A 25,130-nucleotide genomic window follows, 5' to 3' on the forward strand; every position below is an offset into this window, starting at 1 on the left:
AGCAATAGATTAAAGACACATGCATGGATGCCTATATACACACCAAAAACAACTGATCTAGTTTTTCAAAGCAGCTTTACAATTATTCCTGGGAAGGACAGTATTTGTCTTACGTGGTTACTAATCTATTCATAAAATATTCATTGAATGCCAGTTACATGGAGATGGTTGCTGTGAGAGTACACAGGTAATCTGCACTATATTCTAGGAAAAGATTATCAACTGAATTTACTGCTCTGAGATACTCTGTCTTTAGTATCACATCTGGCAGTGACCAAGGGACGAGTTTTATTAAAGTAGCTTGTCTTTTTTCCTTGTTGTTGTTTTTAAATTATGGCATTCCAACAAACAGTCCTATATATGGAAATTAAAAAAAACAAACAAACACCTCATATACTCTTTATTGCACAAAATCTCAAGATGTTTCACAATGAGGACCCCCTACAAGCAAAACAAATTGACTCCAGCTAAGTTATAATATCGATTATACTCCTCTATTTTTATACAATCAACACTTTTTTAACTCTACAGTCAAGCTATTGGAATAACTAATTAAATATTATTAAATTGGGTCAATAAGGGAATAGTATATAGATCTAAATTGGCTTTTAATAATCTTAGGATTTTGTTTTATTTTCTTCAGCAATAAAAAGTGAAAATGTGAATTAAATTAAGTGTATCCACATACTGTAGAGTGCAGATAGTTGGGATTAGATAGTTTATGAAAGCAATCTAACTTCATATAAATAAAAACAATAGCAATGATGAGTTCTTTAAAAAGAATGAATCAGACAGATAATCACAATTTAGTATTCAGAAATGTAAGCCATAAAAAGAATCAAGTGGATAAAATAGTCTCCCCACTGAGCCTCATATTTTGTATTATCTTGTACAGGAGATGAAATTTACAGAAGAAACATTTTACCTTTAATGAACTCTAATTTTGATAATCGAGTTGCCAATTAACAGAATAATTGCAAGGGTAGATTAATGTCACAATTCTCATTCAGTTATCTTTCAGCCACTCTCTGTGTGTGTGGTAAATATTCAAAGCACATTTTTTTCTTGAGCATTTCCTCAACCAGATTTTACCTTTAACATAATTGACAAATTTGGAGGGCATATTTTACTACAAGAGCCTGAGGACCTGATCCTATCATTAAAAGCACCCCAGGAAGAAAAATTCAAATGCAAATTTCAACTGACCTTTGTGGAAACAACTCATATTATTTTGCATCAGTAGCCACTAGAGATTTGTCTGGCTATATATGGATTTCCACATCTGTCAGCTATAAGTGCACTTCATCTGTCTGCTAAATCAGAGAGCCAGAAATAGATGACAGTGATCAAGTCTTTGAGCTTCTCTTAAATTAGCCACATCATGAGGTAAAGTTAGTTTCTCCACTGGGCTTTCATCCTAAAGGTTTTACTCCTAAGAAACTTAGAGAAAAGAATACACCAGAAAAGCAAATGGAGTCTTACCTCTTCCTTTCGCTGATTTTTTTTCTTCTTTTTTCTCCTTGGAATGGAGTGCTGACCAGACAGCCTGTCTGGGGGTAGGTCCTGCTGGGAGAACTGAGCATAAATTACTCTTGTTTGCAGCTACCTAAGCTGTGCTACCAAAATACAACTGCAGCAAGAAAGCTATAATGAACTTCACCTGTGCCCAGGTTGCCTTCCAGATCTCTGTTCCTAACCCCCTACTGTTTCTTTCCTTTGTGAACTGATTTAAAAAATAATAAAATAAAACCTTACTTACCCTTAGACTTGAGTCCCGGGTGATATGCACACCAGCTGCTAGTATGGAAAATGCATTGATTTTTTTTTTCCTTTTTCCTTCCCATCTCCATCTTCATTAAATAAAGGGTCAGTGTGGTGAGATAGGGAAGCACAACCACCTGTGTAAGACAGCACACATCTGCCTAACATTTGGCTTCCCAGTTTGACCACCAGACTGTAGAAAATATTTTCTAAACTAAGGTTAAGAAAAGGCAAGACATCTCTGAGTCACTCTGTGTATCATCTGTGTATCATTTTCCCCAGTGTGGACATGTGGGAAAAAAATAGGTGATAGGAAGAAAAATGTGTACAGAAAAATCCTGTAGAAAGCTCAAGAAAAAGTGTTTTGCACTTACCCTAATACCTAACGTCCTCCTCCCCTTTTAGAATGGTGTTTTTTAAGTAGAGGCTCTATTTTAAGCACAAAAGAGAGCAAAATAAGTTTAAAACCTGCAACAGGATTCAAAACGTCATCCCTAGCAAAGTGTTCACTGCAGCCTAAGTTCAGGAAACTTACCCCAGTGCTGGAAGTCTGTCTCCTTTGCCATCTGACACCTAGAGGTACTCAGTGTTGAATATTACTTAGCCGATTATGAACAGGAAACCTTAGCTAGAAGTAGCACATTTTGTTGTAGAGGTATGGAAGTGAACATTTGCAGTACACAAAGACTTAGGTCTTCATTTTTCAAAGATGTACAACTTACATCTAACAGCCTTTATTTCATGGTAGGTCTGGGAGTTCCAAGGAGAAATATAGTATGTAGCATACAACCAACATTATGATTCATTATGTGGGTGTTAACATTGCACTTCTTGGCAAGCCAGGAGTCCTTGATGCATGCCAACTGTCATTTTCTAGCCAAAAGTCTTAAGGTAATATCATCAACTCCTTCTACATTAAAGTTAATAATTAAGCAAGTCTTCTAACTCATACTAATGTATTAGATATGATTAATAAGAGTAATTGTATATGAGCTACAACTCAGGACCTATTGCCCTTACCAAGTTAATATCTACATGAATAATTGCTCTACCCTTTTTCTATGTGTGAATAGTCTATTGCCATTTCCTGTGTTATTAATAAGAATCTTCAGGGATGCCTGGGTGGCTCAGTTGGTTAAGCATCTGACTCTTGATTTCGGCTCAGGTCATGATCTCATGGTTCATGGGATCCAGCCCTGTGTTGGGCTTTGTGCTGATAGTGCAGACCCTGCTTGGGATTGTCTTTCTCCCTCTCTCTTTCTCTGCCCTGCACACATGTGCTCTCTCTCTATCTCTCTCCGCACCCCCCCCTTCCCCCTGCCCACTCTCTCAAAATAAATAAAAATAAACTTAAAAAAAATAAGAATCTTCAATGTCTACTTCTTAGGCCAGGTGGAATTTAACTTGGATAAAACTGAAGAAGGTAGAGAAGCATCTGATAATAAAAATACTTTTTGCATCCATTTTGACTTCTCAAGGGATGTTTCCTATAACATTATAATTTATCTGATATTTTCTCTTAGAAACAGATTTGAAGTTTTAGGAGAGTCCAAAGAGTAAAGTATGTCTTCACCTAGGAGAGCTGCTGTTAGGGGATTATTAGTTCTGGAATAATTAGGAAAGATCTGGCAATTATATTCAGTACTGCATGATTGAAGAAAGTATGGCTATACATCATAATCCTGCCAAACACACATATTACATTTATATTTAAATAATGCATATGTTTGGGGTGCCCGGGTTAAGCGTTTGACTTTGGCTCAGGTCATGATCTCATGGTTTGTGAGTTCAAGCCCTGAGTTGGGCTCTGTGCTGATAGCTCAGTGCCTGGAGCCTGCTTTGGGTTCTGTGTTTCCCTCTCTCTCTCTCTGCCCCTCCCCCGCTTGCGCTCTCTCTTTCTCTCTCTCTCTCTCTCTCTCTCAAGAATAAACATTAAAAAAATAATAAATAAATAAATGATGCATATGTTTTGTAACTCCATTTTGTATTTATTAAACAATATTTCCAAATTAATGTTACCAGGTAGAGAGGCCAAGTATTGAAGAGAACATACCTGTTGTTCTAGATCATAGGCAAGAAATGAAGGTAACTCTGTCACCTTAGATAAATTATTTTAACTGTATGTTCCTCACCTATATTATGGAGAAATTATATCCATTTCATATTTATTGTGGAAATTGAATGAAATAATGCCTATGAATTACTTAACACATTATAGTCAATTAATGTGAACAGGTATGTAAAAAACAACCACCAAGCCTATGAATCAATACTTTTCAGGTCAATATTTACCACTCTTATTGCTTCATTTTATAATTATTTTATTCTTACCATCTAAAGATTTTCTTGGATAAAATTCTCAAAATATGACCCCTTCATTTCTACTGTGTGTTATTATTGATACAGGTGTTACTTACTTTTCATTGCAACTCACTCTGACTGCTAAAGGCCAAAAAGCAGCTTGTAACATCCTTTCCCCAAATGGATCTCTCTCTCCCCACCCCCCCCTCCTCAGGATTCTTACTCTAATACATCTCTTTATTTTTCTAAGATTAAATCTGAATTCCCTTCAAAGTAGACTTGGACTCTTATTTTTAAGTGATACTTGTATAGAAAAGTACAACTCAGCACCTCCTCATTTTCCATGAAAAACAAAATAAGCCAACCAACTAAACAACAAATGCAATACAAAAAATATAAATGAATAAAAACTACAAGAAGTCAGAAAAGAAGATAAAATCCACATCCTTTATGCAATGCTGACTCTTGGCTATGAAGAGACAGGGGGAAATGTTACTGCCAGAATTGAGAGCAAGTGTAGATCCAAAGTATAACTAAGCCCAGCTCAGCTCAGCACCTCAGAGTCTCTGGACGTGTGAGGCAGTCAAGGGTCAGATTTAGAGCAAGTACTGACTGGGAGTCTCACCACATCCTTTGAGCCCCCTCATAGAGCAGTGATGGAAGTGGAGCAGGTCTTACAGTTGAATTAAAGCCACCTGGTGAATGCAGGGCACTCTGGGAGCAGACCAACAGCGGTGTTCATTAGACTCCCTTCCAGCCCTGTACCCCCAAACTTGATAGCCATCTAAGTCAACAATCCAGGCAAGGACAAGCTGTATACTCTATCTGATCCAAACACCAAGCCTGCATAGAAATTATTCACCTAAGAATTGATAGAGAGAAAAGGAAAATGACACAAATATCAACAAACATAGAAGGGAAAATAACTTTTATAATTAAGGCCACAGAGAACAGATTAATCACATGCATTTTTAAAATGATTTCGTCAAAATAGAATCTAACCTAAAGAGATGGAGAGTCAAATTAGCAGTTCAAGACTGAAGAAAGTATGTTTACTGATGGTGAGCACTGAAACTGTTTTAAATTTTAATACTGAATAGGAATGAAAAAAAAAAAGAAAAGAAAAAGGATGAAAAAGATCCCATTTTAAACTTGATCCTAACAATTAGAAAAATGAAAATTACAGAATGTATTTGAAAAATGTAAAGTAACCACTTGGAGAATTTAAAATAGAACCTGAATTTCCAAAACCTCCAAAAATGAAGGAAAGCGGGAGAGAAAGAAAACAAAACAAAACAAAACAAACAAACAAAAAGGCAGAACTCAACGTTAGATCCCAACAAATCAAAGCTGAAATGAAAGGAAAGTGTGCTACAGGAACACAAACTAAAAGAAATCAGGAATTACTAATGAACAAAATAGTAAGCAAGCAAAAAAGGGATAATTCATACCACAAATGGGAACCTTGTGAATGATTGGAATATATCCAACAATACTGCATTGGAATACATAAAACAAAACAAAACAAAACAAAACAAACAAACAAAAACTCTCACAACAGAGATAAAGTGGAATAAACACCAGAAGTAGAATAAGAATAGAAAGTTTTAATAAATTCTCTCATTCTTTAAGAGGTTAGGGTAACAAAAGCAATCAAGGATATGCGGGATTTAGAAAATACCATTACTAGCTTTGATTTCAATAGTTGCAAATTAAAATCTTTACCTCAAAACTGGAAAAGAAAACTTATTTAAATTACACAGATCACTTATTTAAAATACACAGATCACTTTTTATTGAAGTATGAACTTAGAAATTCATAAAAAGAATGTAAAGCTCAATACCTTATCCCACAGTAGACATCTATGTAGCTATTACCAGTCAAGAAAGTAGAATATTCTCAGTACACTGGAAGGCCACTTCATGGTGCCCTGTAGTCATTATATCCTCCTTCTTCCCCAAGGAGAACTGTTATTATGATTTCTAAGACTGTATGTTTATTACTTGTTTTTCAACTTTATATTAATGGAATTATATATTATATATTATTATATATTATATAATATATTACTATATATTATATATTATTATATATTATATAATATATTACTATATATTATATATTATTATATATTATATAATATATTACTATATATTATATATTATTATATATTATATAATATATTATAATATATTATATATTATAATATATTATATATTATTATATATAATATATTATAATATATTATATAATATATTATTATATATTATATATTATTATATACTATATAATATATTATTATATATTATATAATATATTATTATATATTATATATTATTATATGTTATATAATATATTATTATATATTATATATTATTATATATTATATATTATATATTATATACATATATTATTATATATTATTAATATATAAAATATATTTTATTATATAAAAATTTATTATATTATATATATATTTTTTTGTCTAGCTTCTCTTGGGAAACATTATATAATGAGAATTATACATGTTTCATAAAACAGCCATTCATTCACTTTCAAAGCCATTGCTTATTATCTTTTATTGCCATATTGGTTAACCCATATGAATAAATCAGACTTTATACTTTCTACTGTTGATGGATATATGGGCTATTTCATTAGTTTTGCTTCTTATTATCAGTGTTGCTAAGGATATCATTTTACTTGTCTCTAAGTACACACATGCACCCATTTCTGTAAGATATATACCTTTAAATGAAACTGCTGGTTTGTACCACATGTATACATACAACTTTAGTAGATACTGTCAAACTTTTTCATAAGTGGATCTATCAAATGAAATTCCCATAAGCTTTAGTGAGAATTTCCCATGAGCATAATCTCCATTGCTCCCATCCTTGTCAACACTTATAAATTGTTATTCTTTTGATCTGAGCCATTCAGAGAGATGCATAATACCATAATACTATCTCATTTAATTTTAATATCTGTAGTTCCTTCATAACTAATGAAATTAAATACTTTTCATTTGCTTATTTCAACAAGTGCCTATATATGCCTTGTATCCATTTCCCTGTAAGGTGTCTATTGTTTTCTCACTGATTTTTGGAATTCTTTATATTTGTACACAAGCCCTCTGTCACTTGTATGTGTCACTTGATCCACAGGGTATCTTTTTACTATCAACTTTCATAAAGAAATATTCTAAATCTTAATGGAGCACAAATTAACAATCATTTCCTTTGAGGTTAGTGCTTTTTGCATTCTGTGTAAGCAATCTACATCTATCCCAAGTTCATGAAAATATTGTCTTGTATTCTAAGAACTTTACTGTTTTGCTTTTAGATTTTTATTGGCAATACACCACGAATTGCCTTTTGTATATGATGTTATGTAGGGGCCAAGTTTTATGTTTTCCCATTATGGATACTCAACAGATTTTGTAACATTTATTGGAAAGAATGCTTTTTCCTCATTGCCGTGCAATACAACCTTTGTCATGAATCAAGTGTCCATATAAGCGTGGGTCTACTACTAAGCTATCTATTCTGTTTCATTGATAAATGTTTCTCATTTTGTACTAATGCCATCTCTAATCATCATAACTTTATAATGTCTTGATATTTGCTTCTATAAATCCTCTCCCTCTCCTTGTCCTTCTTTTACAAGGTCTTTCCTTCTGACTCATTTGCCTTTTACAAATTCATGGAAAATGATATAACTTTTCACTTATTTGTGTCTTTTAAAATTACTCTTAATAATATTTTATCATTCACTTTAGAGAATGGACATACCACTTATTAGATTTACTTCTAAATTTAAAATTTTTAGCATCACTAAAAATGGTAATTTTTTTTTTAAGAGAGAGAGTGCAAGTAGGGGAGAGGAGCAGAGGGAGAAAAAGAGGGAATCTTAAGCAGACTCCATGCTCAGTGCAAAGTCTGAAGCAGGTCTCAATTCCCTGATTGTGGGATCTGTGGGATCCCACATGACTGTGGGATCATGACCCGAGCTGAAATCAAGAGTCAGATGCTCAGCAGACTGGGCCACCCAGGTGCGCCAAAAATTGCAATATTTTAAATTCTATTTCATTTTCTTTCTTTTTTTTTTTTTCAAAGTTTTTTATTTATTTTTGGGACAGAGAGAGACAGAGCATGAACGGGGGAGGGGCAGAGAGAGAGGGAGACACAGAATCGGAAACAGGCTCCAGGCTCCGAGCCATCAGCCCAGAGCCCGACGCGGGGCTCGAACTCACGGACCGCGAGATCATGACCTGGCTGAAGTCTGACGCTTAACCGACTGCGCCACCCAGGCGCCCCCTCATTTTCTTTCTTATAATGGATTTCAATAATTTTTTTGCATATGGATATATATACCTCTTACCCAGCAATCTTGCTAACTGCATTTATTAATTCCTATAATTTAGGTATAGATTCTTTTTGATTTGCTACATATATATACCATTAACAAATAATATATTATTTTCTTTCCAATTCATATATATATATTTTTTTTCTTATTTAATCACAGTAGGTAGAACACTGGATCTCAATTGGGAGAGATTTTCCCCTATCCACCCAGGGAACATGGGCATTGTCTAGGAATACTTATGTTTTTTATAGATGGGTTGGGGCAGGGTGATACTGGCATCTGGTGGGTAGAGGCGAGGGATGCCGCGAAACATCTTACAATGCATAGGACAGCACTCCACAAGAAAGATTTATCTGCCCCCAAATAGTGCTGAAATTACAAAACTATGGGTATGAACCTGTATGAAATGCTGTAATGAAGTTGCAAAGAGCAGAAATCCTTGTTATTTCCAATCTTAAAGGAAGAGATTTCAATATTTCACCATTAAATAGGATGTTTGTGTTAACTTTAAATAGGTAACATTTATAACACTGAAATTTTTTTTCTATTTCTTATTTGCAAAGAGTTTTTATCCTTAATAAACACTAAAATTTATCAAATGCTTTTTAAGCATCTATCCAAATGATCATATGACTTTTTCTTTATTCTAGTAAGGTAGTGAATTAAATTTGTTTTTCAAATGTTATACTAATCTTGCATTCTTAGAAAAATAATCTCTGAGCTATGTGGACCTATTCTTCTTCCTTTGGAAAGGTTTTAATAAATACATAATTTTATATATATATATATATATATATATATATATATATATGCCTATATAAATCATTATACATATATAGCAATATCATAACATATATGTATGCATATATATATATACATATATTTGTATATGTGCATATATATATACATACACATAGAACCACTCATACTTTCTATTTTTCTTATGTCAATTCTGGTCATTTGTACTGTTTTAGCTACTAGACCATACAATCTGTATTTTCAATTCATTGGTATTGAGATGTTTCTAATAACTTTTTATGACCTCTTTAATATGAATAAGATTTATTGTCATAATTCCTTTTTCACTGTAGATAAGGTTTACCTGTACTTTTGATTGTTTTAATCACCAAACACAATGAATTGGTAAAGAAACAATAAAACAGAAAACATAACAAATACTAAAGAAGAGAAGTCTAGAAAAATAATTTTGAGTTAGAAAATCTTCTATAGTAAAAAGAAGTTGGATCATTGAATTCTTAACACACATAATTATTTTAATTTAAATCATGAAAATTCACCACAGCAAAAAGCAAAGAAAACGGATACAACCTTATGAAATAATTCAAAATATGTTAATGAAAGTAGGAAAGCAAAATACTAGGAGTCAAAGTTTAGTGGAGTGCAACTGGCATTTGTGTATAAGAGATGCATGATGAATGATGAGGCAGAAGAAAATTCCAGCAAATTTCCATTTTTCCTCCCCTCCTTTCCTGGCCCTACAAGGCTAAAGAAAATGGATTTAAAGCTATACATGTCCTTTCCCAAAGACTACTTTAATATCTTTTTAGGTGATGGATGTCAAAGAAAATTCACAAATATTGTTATAAAAAATAAAGCAATTAGTATATCTACCTATTAAGCAAGCCAGAAATTGGAAAAATATGATATTGCAACTTTGTAAACATATGATATATAAAAGGGAAAAATCCTTAGAAGAAATAAGATTAGTAACAGAAAAATAAGCCTTATAATCTCCACACTAAGAAGAGTCTAAAAAATACGAATTCAATAAAACAGGGAGATTAGAAAGCAACTAATTTAGATGAAAAATTGAGGAAGAGAACATATGGGAAGGGAAGAAAAATAGGATAAAAACAGAGAGGCTAACCTTAAGAGACTCTTAACTAGAGTTGCTGGCAGGGTGTTGGGTGGGGGGATGTGCGAAATGGGTGATGGGCATTAAGAAGGGCACTTGTTGGGATGAGTACTGGGTGTTGTATGTGTGATGAATCACTGGGTTCTATTCCTGAAACCAGTATTACACTGTATGTTAACTAGAACCCAAATAAATAAATTTAAGAGAGATTCTAATAAAAAAAAAACGGGAAAGAAACAATGTGAATTACAAAACTAATTAATAATCAGAGACAGCAGGCCTAGAACAGATATAGTTAAAATTCAAATTATACACTTACAGGGTGCCTGGGTGGCTCAGTTGGCTAAGAGTTTGACCTCGGCTCAGATCATGATCTCCTGGTTCGTGGGTTTGAGCCCCGCGTCGGGCTCTGGGCTGACAACTCAGAGGCTAGAGCCTGCTTCAGATTTATCTCCCTCTCTCTCTACCTCTCCCCTGCTCACACTCTGTTTCTCTCTGTCTCTCAAAACAAATAAATGTTAAAATTCAAATTATACATGTAGGTAAAAGGCTTGAGGTCATCAGGATGAGCATAGAAGAAAAATACAAATATGTAAATTTTACAGAGGATTGTTGACACACACATATCCATATGTGTATTGTTCATGTACATACATATGAACATTTGCATACACATAAGCATGTACTGTATGTGAGTGAGGAGAGTGAAAGAGATATGATGATGAAAACAACAGGAAACTCACATTTTGAACAGAAAATATATTTAGAGGCATAATAGAGTGGCATCTCTTTAAATAGAGAAAGAATGAAATGTGCCAAATTCGAGTATATAAAGAATAATTTGCATTCAAACAGAAAAGAAAAAAAATACAAAACAATTAATAAGGAGATATATCCTGGATTTTTCAAATTCAAAAATAAAGAAAATTCTTTAGATATCTAGACAAAGAGAGAAAAGACTACCTACAAGAAGGGAAAAATAGAGTTAGCTTTATACTTTGGCATAGCAACTTTCCATGCCAAAGACCACTGAACAATGTCTCCCAGTTTTGAGAAGACAATTTGATCCATGAGTATTAGGCTTAGTCAAATTGTCATTCAGGGTATAAATCAACAGACAGACATTCTAAAGATGAAATAACTCAGGAAAATACCACCCAGGGGTCCCTATTGAAAAACCACTTGGCAAGAATAAGTCAGTTAAATAGATGAATCAAAATATATAACTCAGAAAGGAAAAAAAAAAAACAGTATAAAAGCTGAGTGTGAAACCAAGATCTGTTTTATATATAGAACTTAAATAAAACAACAGATGTTGTGTTTGTAGAACAAATCTAGACATGATACATTTTAAAAAATCATTTTATATCTGGGCTGGGGAAGGAGAGAGGGATGAAGAATCCAAGAAGTAGAGATCAGTCTTTGTGAGCAAGTGATCAATTAACACTAAAAGGATACATGTAGTTAAAGAAAAGCGGAATGATTTTGAATTTTATGTTCTTAATATTTTTTTACTTAACCCGAGATAAATATTTTAGTCAGTAGTATATATTTTTTGTAAACTACTATGAAAAAAACTATGTAAGTTTTTTTTTTTTTTTTAGGTTCACATCTGTGTCTTTTTCTTCTAATAAATATAAATTAAATCAAATGTGATATTTTCATTAATATCCATACATAGCATGCTCCCATTTTTGTTACTAATTTGTTTTTCACATCTGCTTGTCAACACTTGTGTAGGTTTGTAGAGATAAATGGCTGCCATATCGCTTACTAATATTTGGAGTGGTTATTATTTGTGGTTAAGTTAGTAGTGTCTATTTACTTTTTAATAGTTTCTTGTGTTGTTTACTTTTGAATAGTAAGCACTTGCACTTTATAAAAACAATGCCCTTGGGGCGCCTGGGTGGCTCAGTCGGCTAAGCGTCCGACTTCAGCTCAGGTCACGATCTCACTGTCCATGGGTTCGAGCCCCGCGTCGGGCTCTCTGCTGACAGCTCAGAGCCTGGAGCCTGTTTCAGATTCTGTGTCTCCCTCTCTCTGACCCTCCCTCGTTCATGCTCTGTCTCTCTCTGTCTCAAAAATAAATAAACGTTAAAAAAAAATTAAAAAAAAATAAATAAAAACAATGCCCTTAGGATAATACAACTAAAGTCTCTGGTCACAAAGAAAAAATAATAAAAGAAATCACTAGAAATATGAAAGAATATTTTAAAAACCCCAGAATTTTACAGTAGGTCAAAACAGAAAAAAAGCTTACCATTTTTAGGTGGGAAGGTTTAATAATATTAAACGTTAATTTTTCACAATTAACTCATAATTAACTAAGTAATCTCAATGTAATCCATTTGGAATTGGGGAAATTATTCTTCCTTTTTCTTAGAAGAATAAACAGGTGAGGGAAGGCAATAAAAGATCTGAAAAAGGAGGCTGTGAAGGAGAAAACCTTGTAATTATTTTTACCAAAAAACAACCGAGCAAAAATCATAAAGAAACAATAGGTAGCAGTGTAGTATTGATGTATTCCAGATCCGTGGACTAGTACTTATATTTACTTAGAATATTTTTTAAATGCAATTTTGCAAATCAATGAGAAACTTATTTAGTCTTCAGATATGAGAGGTTTTTGGAAAAATATAACAAAATGTTGTACACCATACAGGCAAGATACATTCAACATAAAGAATTTAAAATTCTAAGTAGTATCATTAAAGAATTGTAAGAAATTGATTTAGATATGATTTTGGTGTGTGAAAGGCCATTCCCAAACAATAGTACCAATCATACAGTATAATTATTCTTGGGGCGCCTAGGTGGCTCTGTTGGTTAAGCATCCAACTTAGGCTCACTCAAGTCATGATCTCTCCATGAGTTTCAGCCCTGCATTGGGCTCTGTGCTGACAGCTCAGAGCCTGGAGCCTGCTTCCAGTTCTGTGTCTCCCTCTCTGTGTCTCTCTTCCACTCATGCTCCCTTTCTCTCAAAAATAAATAAACGTTAAAAATAAAAAATAAAGTGTGAGTACTCTGTTCTTTTAAAAATACCAGAAGACTTTATGCCAAGATAGATTTGAATTTCTTCCTCAACTTTAAACACACCAATAATGGATAATACTTTTTAATTAATGTTTATTTATTCTTGACAGAGAGAAAGAGAGAGGTGGAGAGGCAGACAAGAATCTGAAGCAGGCTCAGTCTCTGAGCTGTCAGCACAGAGCCTGACGCGGGGTTCAAACCCACCAACTGTGAAATCGTGACCTGAGCTGAAGTCGGACACTTAACCAACTGAGCCACCAGGTGCCCCAATGGATAATATTTTTAGAACATTATTATTATATAACAAAGAGTGAGGTTTACAATTCTAGAATAGAATAAAAACACAAAGTGTTACATAGGGGCCCAAACCAAGAGCAGCCAGGAGTCTAGTGTAGAAGTGACTAGAAGTTTGACTCTCCATACTTAGGGAAAGTGGAGACAAGTTTACTGCTTGAAACCTGGGACTGACATAGAGCTATGGATCCTGCAAAACAGAGTAAAAATCTCCCTGAATGGGAGACCAAGAAATCATCTTTGTATCTGAGACAAGCCATCCCCTGTTCTGTCTTTAAGATTTCTGGGGCCAGGTGGAGATAGGCAAAACTACTACCAAAGAAAAGAAACTGGTGGAGAAAGAGAGAAATAGTCACCCCAAATGAACTTACAGATATGTCATAGCACTAGGGGGAGAACTTTATTAGGAAGCACATCCATCAAATTTAACAATCAAAATATGAATTCAATTCGATGAAAGGTAGACAATAAAAAACATATATAGGGTAAATTCTAAACTCAACAAAGTTCCATAGAGAACTGGTGAATTGGAAAAATATGCCTAAAGATTTTATGGTCAAGGGCAGCACAAAAAGATAATGACTACTTATACGAAAGAGAGGCAAAGATACATAATAGAGATAGAAATGAATACAAAATTGTAGGTAAGTAATATTTGAAGAGATCATAACTAAGGATTTTTCAGAATGGATGAGAGATATATTATCAGGTGGGCTCTCTTATTCAGTCAAGAATGTGCCAGTGGTGTATTTCCATTCCTGAGGCAAAAGTCATCTTTAGGATATTCTTTTTATTGGTCTAATGAAATAAAAATTACAAAGGACACAATAAGTCATTCACAGAAGAGAGACTAGCCAGTAAACAAATAAATATTATGTCCAACATCACTAGTATTCAGAGAAGTGAAAATTAACATATACACGAGCAACTATTTTACTCCCACAGATTCTTCAGGTATTCCAAGAAGGAAACTCTACATATAGTGAAGATCTCAGATCAAAAGAGAGTAAGATTTCCTATTGGTAGGCATTTGTGTTTTCCCCTACACCCCCATTATAATAAATAACACCACAAAAATGGGTATGTTCCCCATGGAAGAGTATTTATTGGGACATCAGCAAAGGATCAAGGACTGAATTTTGTGGGACACCTGCAGTTAGGGGAAGGACAGAGGCTAAGAAGAAACAAACCAGTTATTGACAGAGAGAAGAGGAAAAGAATAAAAGTGTAATAGCTTAGAGAGAATTTCTAGAAAGCTATCGTTGGTCAATATTATATTCACAGATGACCGTGAGAATGGACACTGAGAAAGTCATTGATTGTAATAACTAGTTCTTTGGAAACCTCAGAAAATAGTTTCACGAAATTGTTGGAAGTAGATGTCAGGTTGTGGAAATCTGAGAGTTGATGAAGAAGCAGATGTAGTTAGTTTCACCCACTTGAGAAATTTTGACCAGTTTATGATAGTTTTATTAGCCTATAAATTTGCAGTTCTTAGTCATTTCCTATGTAACAAACCCTAAGTTGTACGTTATGAAACAATTAATTGGAGAAAGACAAAATGGCGTGTCATGTGCACTCTTTTTTTTTTTCTGCTATACCTCATTCTTCTGCCTCCTCCAATAGGGCCAAGTGCCCAACCATCCCTCCATACAAAGTTTTGACTAAGACTTACAGTGACTTTCAGATCACTAAATCCAGTGTATTTTTCTGTCTTTACCTTAACCTTTCAGCAGTTTGGAAACTTTTTAATGCACACTCCTGATACAACCTCTTTTTTGTTTTCAAGGTACAACACTCTTAGTTTTCCTCCTCTGACTATTCTGTTTCTTTCACAGGTCAAATCCCCTTTTCTAAACTGTTAATTTAGAGTTCCTCAAGACCTTAGGTTATAACTAAATGCATTTGACTCATAAATTTGTGTCTTTAGGGTGAACATTTACTCTGAGCTCCAGATATGTCAACCCTTTATTTAATATCTATTTTGGGGCCATTTAAAGGAACTTCAAGAACATATTGAAACTTCAAGCTTTTTCTCAACATGAAGTGTTCGTTTTCCAGAGGTCCTTATCCCTTTAAATGGGGCAATCTTATCCATGCAGTTAAGCCAGACAGAAAGCTGGATACATCCCTGTCTCCTTCCTCTCTATAAACCCATATTCAATATCAGGCTCTTTGATTTTACCTCCCAAATATCTATTACCTACACTTCACTCCACATATACCAACTCTTTCTAGGACCAAGCTAAATCATCTCTCAACCTAGAGTATGGTATAGAACCCCCTAATTGTCTTGCCTTTATACCATCTATCACACATTCTAATTCTTTCTTCACATTGTAGTCACTGCGATTTTTCTTTCCCCAAGTATAAATCTAATCACCTTATCTCCACATAATGCTTCAATGGCTTCCTTGATTCATGTGTTAAAAACTTAATGAAAACATGTAATAGATCTATAAGAAATCTAACGGATCTGACCCCTGTGCACCTTTGTGGCCTCTCTCTCTATTCAGGTCTCAACTGCTTTCTGTCCATTCTTTATATCCTCACACTTGGCCCACATATGTTCATGTGTGGAAGAGTTCTTCGTGACAGATTTTTGTCTTTTCTTCAATCATCCAGGACATGTTTTCCAAAGAAGCTCTTGTTTCAACTTTTATTTCCCATTATACAGGTGTTTACAGTACCAAAATCTTGATTAAGGTGAGCACCGTTTTAACATTGCATTGGTTTCTGTAATTATTTAATTAATCTGGTTGTTTATAAATTCTGTGAAGGCAGAAACAGCATTTATTTGCTCACCACTGTATTCAGTACCTGGCACAAAGTATATACTCAGTAAGTATTCATTAGATAAACATGACAAATCTGGCTAGAGGTTTTTTATCAATTTTGTTAAATTTTTCAAAGAACCAGCTCCTGGTGTCATTGATCTGTTCTATTGTCGTTTTTAGCTTCTATATCATTTATTTCTGCTCCAATCTTTATTTCCTTCCTTCTGTTGGTTTGGGGTTTTGTTTGTTCTTATTTTTCTAGCTCCTTTAAGTGTAAGATTAGATTGTTTATTTGAGATTTTTCTTGCTTCTTGAGGTAAATCTGTACTACTGTATACTTCCTTCTTAGGACAGCTTTTACTGCATCTCAAAGGTTTTGGACCATTGTGCTTTCATTTTCATTTGTGTCCATGTATTTTTTCACTTTGGTTTCCTGGTTGACCCATTCATTGTTTAGTAGCATGTTTTTAACCTCCATGTATTTGTGGTCCTTCCAGATTTTTTCTTGTGATTGACTTCGAATTTCATAGTGTTGTGGTCAGAAAAGGTGCATGGTATGATTTCAATCTTCTTGATTTTGTTGAGGTTTGCTTTGTGACTTAATATGTGATCTATCATGGAGAATGTTCCATGTGTACTTGAAAAGAATGTGCATTCTGCTATTTTAGGATGGAATATTTTGAATATATCTGTTAAGTCCATCTGGTCCAGTGTGTCACTCAAAGCCATTGTTTCCTTGTTGATTTTCTGTTTAGATGATCTATCTGTTCATTGATGTAAGTGAGATATTAAAGTCCCCTACTATTATTGTATTATTATTAATTACTTCCTTCATGTTCGCTATTGTTTTATATATTTGGGTGCTAACATGTTGGATGCATAAATATTTAAAATTGTTATATCTTCTTGTTGGATTGTTACCTTTTTGATTATGTAGTGCCTTTGTCTCTTTTTACAACTTTGCTTTGAAGGCTATTTTGTCTGATATAAGTACTGCTACTCTAGCTTTGTTTTGACATCCATTTGCATGATAAATGTTTTCCCACTCCCTCACTTTCAATCTGCAGGTATCTTTAGGTCTAAAATGAGTCTCTCATAGGCAACATATGAATGGGTCTTATCTTTTATCCATTCTGACACTCTATTTCTATTCATTAGAGTCTTTAGTCCATGTAAAAAATAATTATTGATAGGTATGTATTTATTGCCATTTTGTAACTTGTTTTGCCATTGTTTCTGAAGATTTTCTCTGATCCTTTCTTGTCTTTGTCATTTTTGGTCTCTCCTTTGCACTCAGAGTCTACTTTAATATTTCTTTCAGAGCTGGTTTAGTAGTCATGAACTCCTTTAGTTTTTGCTTGTCTGGGGAAACCCTTTATTTCCCTTTCTATTATGAATGATATATTTGCTGGAGAGAGTATTCTTGATTGCAGATTTTTCCCATTCAGTACTTTCAATATATCATGCCACTCCCTTCTGCCTTGCCAAATTTCTGTTGAGAAATCTTCAGCTAGACTTATGGGATTTCCCTTATAAGTTAAATACTTATTTTGTCTTGCTACTTCTAAGTTTTTTTTTTCTTTATTATTATATTTTGCAAATTTTATTATAATATGTTTTGGTGTTGGCATGCTTTTCTTAACATTGTTGAGAGTTATCTGTGCCTCCTGGAACTGGATATGTGTTTTAGTCCCCAATCTGTACCTCCTGGAACTGAGTATCTGTTTCCTTCTCCAGATTAAGGAAGTTATCAGCTAGTGTTTCTTGAAATAAATTTTCCGCAGCCTTTTCTCTCTTTCCTTCTGGGACTCCTATGATAGGATTGTTATTACATTTATGGAGTCACTGAGTTCCCTAAGTCTATTCTCATGTTGCATAATTCTTTCATCTCTCTTTTGTTAGGCTTAATTATTTTCCATTATTTTGTCTTCTAGGTCATTAATTCATTCTTCTGCTTTGCCCAGCCTGCTGTTCATTGAATGAAACCTGTTTCCAATCTCATTTATTTCAATCTTCATTTTTGATTAATTCTTTTTTAACTCTTTTATCTCTGTGATAAGGGTCTCACTGACATCTATTCTTTTGTCAAGCCCTGTGGGTATCTTTATGATTGTACTTTCAATTCTCCATCACACATGTTACTTATATCCATTTTGCTAGGCATGGCCTTATCTTACTTTTTCATTGAAATAAATTCCTCTGTCCTGGCATTTTCTCTAAGTGTCCACATTTTTCTATGTGTTAGAAAAGCCAGTTATGTCTCCTGCTCCTGAAACTAATGACCTTATAAAAAACAGGTTATGTACTAATAAAATAGATATATCTCTAGCCAGAATTATCAAAAAGAAAAGAGAAAAGACCCAAATAAATAAAATGACAAATGATAGAGGAGAAATAACAACCAACACCACAGAAATACAAAGGATTATAAGAAAATATTATGAAAAACTATATGCCAACAAATTGGACAATCTGGAAGAAATGAACAAATTTATAGAAACATATAAACTATCAAAGTGGAAACAGGAAGAAATATAAAACTCGAGCATATCAATAACAAGGAAAGAAATTGAATCAGTATTCAGAAAACTCCCAACAAACAGAAGTCCGGGGCCAAATGGCTTCACAGGAAAATTCTACCAAACATTTAAAGAAGAGTTAATACCTAGCGTTCTCAAGCTATTGCAAAGAATAGAAGAGGAAGGAAAACTTCCAAACTCATTCTATGGGGCCAGTATTACCCTGAAACCAAAGCCAGATAAAGACTTCACTAAAAAAAGAGAATTATAGCCCAATATCTTTAATGAACACACATGCAGAAATTCTCAATAAGCTACTAGCAAATCTACTCCAACAATACATTAAAAAATCATTCATCACAGTCAAATGGATTTTATTATTGGATGTAATGCTGGTTCAGTATTCACAAATCAATCAATGTGATTCATCAAGTTAATAAAAGAAAGGATGAGAACCATATGATCTTCTCAATAGGTGGAGAAAAAGCATTTGACAAAGTATAACATCCATTCATGACAAAAAACTCTCAACAAAGTAAGTTTAGAAGGAAAATACCTCAACATAATAAAGTCCATATATGAAAGAACCCACACCTAACATCATACTCAGTGGGGAAATACTGAGAGCTTTTCTCCTAAGATCAAGAACAAGACAAGGACGTCCACTCTTACCATTGTTTTTTAATATAGCACTGGAAGTCCTAGCCATAGCAATCAGACAACAAAAAGAAATCAAAGGCATCCAAATTGGCAAGGAAGAGTTCAAACTTTCACTGTTCACAGACGATATGACACTCTACATAGAAACCTGAAAGACTCCATCAAAAAACTGCTAGAACAGATACACAAATCCAATAAAATTGTGGGATACAAAATCAACATACAGAAATCTGTTGCATTTCTATGCAATAATGAAGCAGCAGAAAGAGAAATTAAGGAATCAATCCGATTTACAACTGCACAAAAAAACAATAAGAGACCTAGGAATAATCCTAACCAAAGGTGTAAAAGACCTGTTCTATGAAAACAGTAAAGTACTGATAAAAAGAAATTGAGGAGGGCACAAAGAAATGGAAAAAATATTCCATGTTTATGGATTGGAAGAACAATATTGTAAAAATGTCTTTAATACCCAAAGCAATTGACACATTTAATGCAATCCTTATAAAAACACCAACAACATTTTTCACATAACTAGAACAAAAAATCTCAAAATTTGTGTGGAACCACATAAGACCCTGAGAAGCCAAAGTAACCTTGAAAAAGAAAGCAAATCTGGAGGCATCACAATTCCAGACTTCAAGTTATATGACAAAGCTACAGTAACCAAGACAGTATGATAGTGCACAAAAATAGACACATAGATCAATGGAACAGAAGAGAACCCGGAAATGAACCCACAGCTATATGGTCAATTAATCTTCAACAAAGCAGAAAAGAATATGCAATGGGAAAAAGACACTCTTTTCAACAAATGGTGTTTGGGAAACTTGACAGCTACATGCAGAAGAATGAATGATCAGAAGAATAAAAGATCACATTTTATACCATACAAAAAAATAAACTCAAAGCGGATTAAAGACCTAAATGTGAGAACTAAACCAGAAAAATCCTAGAAGAGAACACAGGCAATCATTTCTGTGACACTGGCCATACCAACATTTTTCTAAATATGTCTCCTAAGGCAAAGGAAACAAAAGCAAAAATAAATTTTGAGGGCTACATTAAAATGAAAAGCTTCTGTGCAGCAATGGAAACAATCAACAAAATTAAAGGGCAACCAACAGAATGGGAGAAGATATTTGCAAGTGACGTGTCTAATAAAGGCTTAGTATCCAAAAAAGATAAAGACTCTTAGATAAAGACTAAGACTCAACACCCAAAACCAGAATAATCCAATTTAAAAATGGGCAGGAGACATGAATAGACATTTTTCCAAAGAAGACATAGAGATGGCCAACAGACACATGAAGTGAAGATGCTCAGCATCATTGATCATCAGAGAAATACAATCAAAACTACAATAAGATATCACCTTAATGCTGTCATAGTGGCTAAAATAAAAAACACAGGAAACAACAAGTGTTGGCAATGATGTGGAGAAAAAGGAACCATCTTGCACTGTTGGTAAAATTGCAAACTGATACAGCCACTCTAGAAAATATTATGGGGGTTCCTCAAAAAAAAATTATGGAACCACCCTACAGTCCAGCAATTACACTATTTACCCAAAGAATACAAAAACACTAATTCAAAGGGATACAAGTACCCTGATGTTTATAACAGTGTTATCTACAGTAGCCAAATTACAGAAAGAACCCAAATGCCCATCGACTAATGAATGGATAAAGAGGTTACGGTATATATACACAATCAAATATTACTCAGCCATAAAAAATCTTGCCATTTGCTATGACATGAATGGAGCTAGAGAACATTATGCCAAGCAAAATAAGTCAGAGTAAGACCATATTATTTCACTATTATGTTCAATTTAAGAAACAAAACAAACAAGCAAAGAGGGGGAAGAGAGAGAGGCAAACCGAGAAATAGACTCTGAACTATAGAGAACAAACTAAGGGTCACAAGAGGGGAAGGTGGGAGGAGGGGTTAAACAGGGATAGGGGTTAAGGAGTGCACTTGTAATGAGCACTGGGTGTTTTATGGAAGTGTTGAATCACTATATTGTACACCTGAGACTGATATTACACTGTATGTTAACTAACTAGAATTTAAATAAAAACTAAAAAAATTAAATAACATGAAATTTGCTAAATTAAATAAAAGGTGCTTAAAAATCAGCAAGACATGTGAAGGATCAGTCAATATCTGAGAAACATACATAAGAAGAAAGACAAAGAAATTACAAGAAAAGGAGATGTTAGAGATGACAGAGACAGGATACACAGGAAGAAAGAATGCACGAACCTCACAATGGAAACATAATGGCTAGCACCTTGTATTAACCTAATGCTTATTTGAAGATTGTATGAACGTTAGCCTTGGAAACTAGAAATAATACACTTTTCTTTGGAGATAAAGATGAAAGAATAATTATAAAGACAATTTTGAGTTTGAAGTTCAACAAATTCCCTTAGTATAATTTTTCCCTTAGTTTATAATTTTTTAGAAGTAAAATGTTCCTTGCTTTCTGGATTGCAGAGCCATCCATCCTCTTCAAGTCAAAACTGCTGTCCTTGCAGCTACTTGCATTGTAAATTGCTCGCATCTTATCAAATGTTCCAAAAGGAACACTATAAATTAACTTTCTTGTTCTGGGCTCTTAGCAACATGCTCCACTTTCCTGAACTAAGCATTTCATCTTATTTAGCTTATCCCAGCTTCTCTCCATTCTTATTCCCTTAACTTCTATTACATCAAACCAGTTGACAGTTCTGACTCCCCAACTTGATTATCAGGGACTCTTATTCTCCCATTTGTAAACTGTCACCATCCCACGATGTCCACACATCACATTTCCATGTTATTCTTCTTCTCAAGCATTAGCAAACCCAATAGCTACCCTGCACTTTGATTATAGTACAATTTCTTTAATCTCATCCAAACTGGACATGTTCCTCAATCCAAAATGACTCTGGAAGAGGAAATTTTTATCTCCTTCAAATGCACAGTCTCTTGGTTAGCCTCAAGGCAAATTAATAGAGCTAGGTCAGGATATACACACTGCCCTTCTTGATACTAAATAACTTGTATAAACAGCACACACCTTCTGGCTATTTCCTAGGCAGGATTCCTTAGGGTTAAGTCACATTAAAAATTCAAATTCTCCTGTAACAGAAACTGAAAAAAAAAAAAAAAAAAAAAAAAAAAAAAAAACATGAGATGAAAGAAGTAGTTGGAAAGCATCTTGTCCTTCATGTCAATACTATTGCCATTTTTTTTCCTTGGAATAATCTAGCATACAGGCCTCTGAAAATAAAATGCCTTGAGACAGAAAATATCCACAGAATTTCATACTGATAGCCAGTTGCCAAGGACAGTGAGGAGAGTGGAATGATCTCACCCCATCAATGAGCCTAAACCAATAAACTCCAGCCGGAGATACCAACGAAATTCTTTAGAGTGCATACAGGGAGATATTAATACTATAAAGCTTCCTTTCTTAATAGGACCCCCTAAATGCAGAACTGAGATTTTACCTCTTCATCACATCACAGTGAATTTCCAGCTCTCTGGTGATATGTGAGTTTCACTTCTTCCAAAGTAATTAGTTTGCAATGCTAATAATTTTAAAAATCCAGTATGTGTAGACTGACTATAGTTCTTTGTGTACCCAAGACAGTACTAGTTTAAGATTCTTGTTTTTGGGTAATTATTAACGGTGTCTTCTGCACTCTAAAGGTTGCATAATAAACTGTATGGTCACCTAATTATAAGGTTTTAATGACTAGCACTAAATGTTCCAAAGTAACTTACAGGAAGAGTGCTCCGCAAACCATATGTTTAAAAATGTAATATTTACCTATCTGAAGGCATACAATGTGTTTGTCTATTCAAAGAGCACTTTTTTCAAAGAAAAAAAACTCTCAGCAGAGGCTCTGGGTATGAATATTTAGAATCCATGATTAGATTCCTTTGAAAATGTCACATTAGTTATTACCATTGCACTGTGCAAATTGCATTCATCTCCCTAGTGGTCATGAAACAAGAGGAACAATAGTTTATCATCCACTTCACAAATAGATGTAGTACCCAGCTAACAATTTCCTGGGGAATCTTCTCACATACTTGGTATGGAAAGAACTGACAGGTGTCAAACCCTGTCACCTCACCGTGTGTGAGTATAAAGCGTAGCAAACCAAATCTTTGGTTTTTCTGGGGACAAATAAAGATTACGTTGGTGGATTAATGGAAAGACATTTAACTTCCAGTTTGCAAGACAAAAATATATCTGTGGCAAATCCTACCACAATGGTATTTAAACCATATGTTAATGGCTTGAAACATCTGCAACACTGTAACTAGTTAAAAAACCCTGCTGGTTTTAAGCACTGATGGGAAACAGCATGTAAGCTCCAGGGAAAACTGTTCTTTGACAAATATCACCTCCCCCTTGCACCAGCTCACTCTCTCCCCACTTTCAAGATATCCATATTGTTCACAAAGTGTTGCTAGAAAGGGAATTCTAACTCTTTTCGGAGTTTGCCACCCATCTAGAATCTAATTTGCACAGGCTACCCTCTAAAACAAACAAACAAAAATTCTAACACAAGAAAAAAAAGCTAAGTCTAAGATAACCCCAAGAATTAAAAACAAACAGACAAAAACAAAACCCTACCTGGTAGTCTTTTTGTGACTGAGTCATCACTGTATAATATATCATGGTTTCAAAGCAAGTTCTTGTCTGATGGGAAATAAATTATACTTACATAGGCTGATATAAGCAGAGAAGTCACATATAGATGAGCGTAGAGAATTGTGAAAAGTATAAATACAATTTACTATATTTATTTTATATAAAAGAGAAGAATGGTTTATGTTGAAAACATCACATGATTTTTTAACTGAATTGTCTATGTATGAACTAGAAGATGACACATATAATCAAAAGAGTAGAACAACATAAAAGGAAAAGGAAAAAAATAGCAAAAACAAGATAGACCATGAGACCATAAAAGAGTCATTTGGATACTTTAAAGAATTTCATGGTGCTAGGCCTACCCAAATAATTTTCCAGGGACTTTAAAGAATCTGTGAATAAAATGCTTATGGAATGGAGACATGCCAGAGGACTGGAAACATTCATATGTGCCTTGGTTTTTCAATGGCAGCAAAGGATCCGTTCTGGAAATTGCCAAAAACTGCTTGATTAAAGCTCCTGGCAAAATTCTACACTGAGCTATTTCACATGCACAAAATTAGAAAAACAAAAGAATAAATGTCAAGGATGGCCTGAAGTCTTCTCTTTCATGAATTCAAAGCTGACTTGTAGTTTCGCAAAATAAAATTAGATTGCTGAGCAACTTTATGCTTTTATTTATAAGCTCCCTCTTCAGCTGAAATTGCGTGTCACTTCCCACATTTGTCTCACCTTTCTATGATATGGAGTTGCTTCTAGGGAAGATGGTGGGGAAAGGGAGAAGAGAGCCTGTAAAATGTCAAGTGCACAACCATTCCATCTTGTATATATGGTTTCCAACTTGACTCTGCCACTGGGTATATCTCTACAAAAGAAA

The 25,130-nt window shown here is 34.1% G+C and overlaps 1 long non-coding RNA gene across 3 annotated transcripts in view; it reads right to left on the reverse strand.

Moving 5' to 3' along the window:
• LOC122220186 overlaps positions 1–25,130 on the reverse strand; it is a 159,069-nt gene that overhangs the window by 35,071 nt on the left and 98,868 nt on the right. For 2 of the 3 annotated variants that reach the window (XR_006202714.1, XR_006202712.1), the window contains exons 3-4: positions 1,760–1,898; positions 1,483–1,563 (exon numbers count right to left, since the gene is read on the reverse strand). This is a non-coding gene — a long non-coding RNA (uncharacterized LOC122220186). Of the gene's footprint in view, positions 1–1,482; positions 1,567–1,759; positions 1,899–25,130 lie in introns of all 3 variants that reach the window. The other variant, XR_006202713.1, reaches the window with a different exon arrangement.

Source organism: Panthera leo, chromosome B2 (assembly GCF_018350215.1).
Source record: "Panthera leo isolate Ple1 chromosome B2, P.leo_Ple1_pat1.1, whole genome shotgun sequence".
In the NCBI taxonomy this organism is placed as follows: domain Eukaryota; kingdom Metazoa; phylum Chordata; class Mammalia; order Carnivora; family Felidae; genus Panthera; species Panthera leo.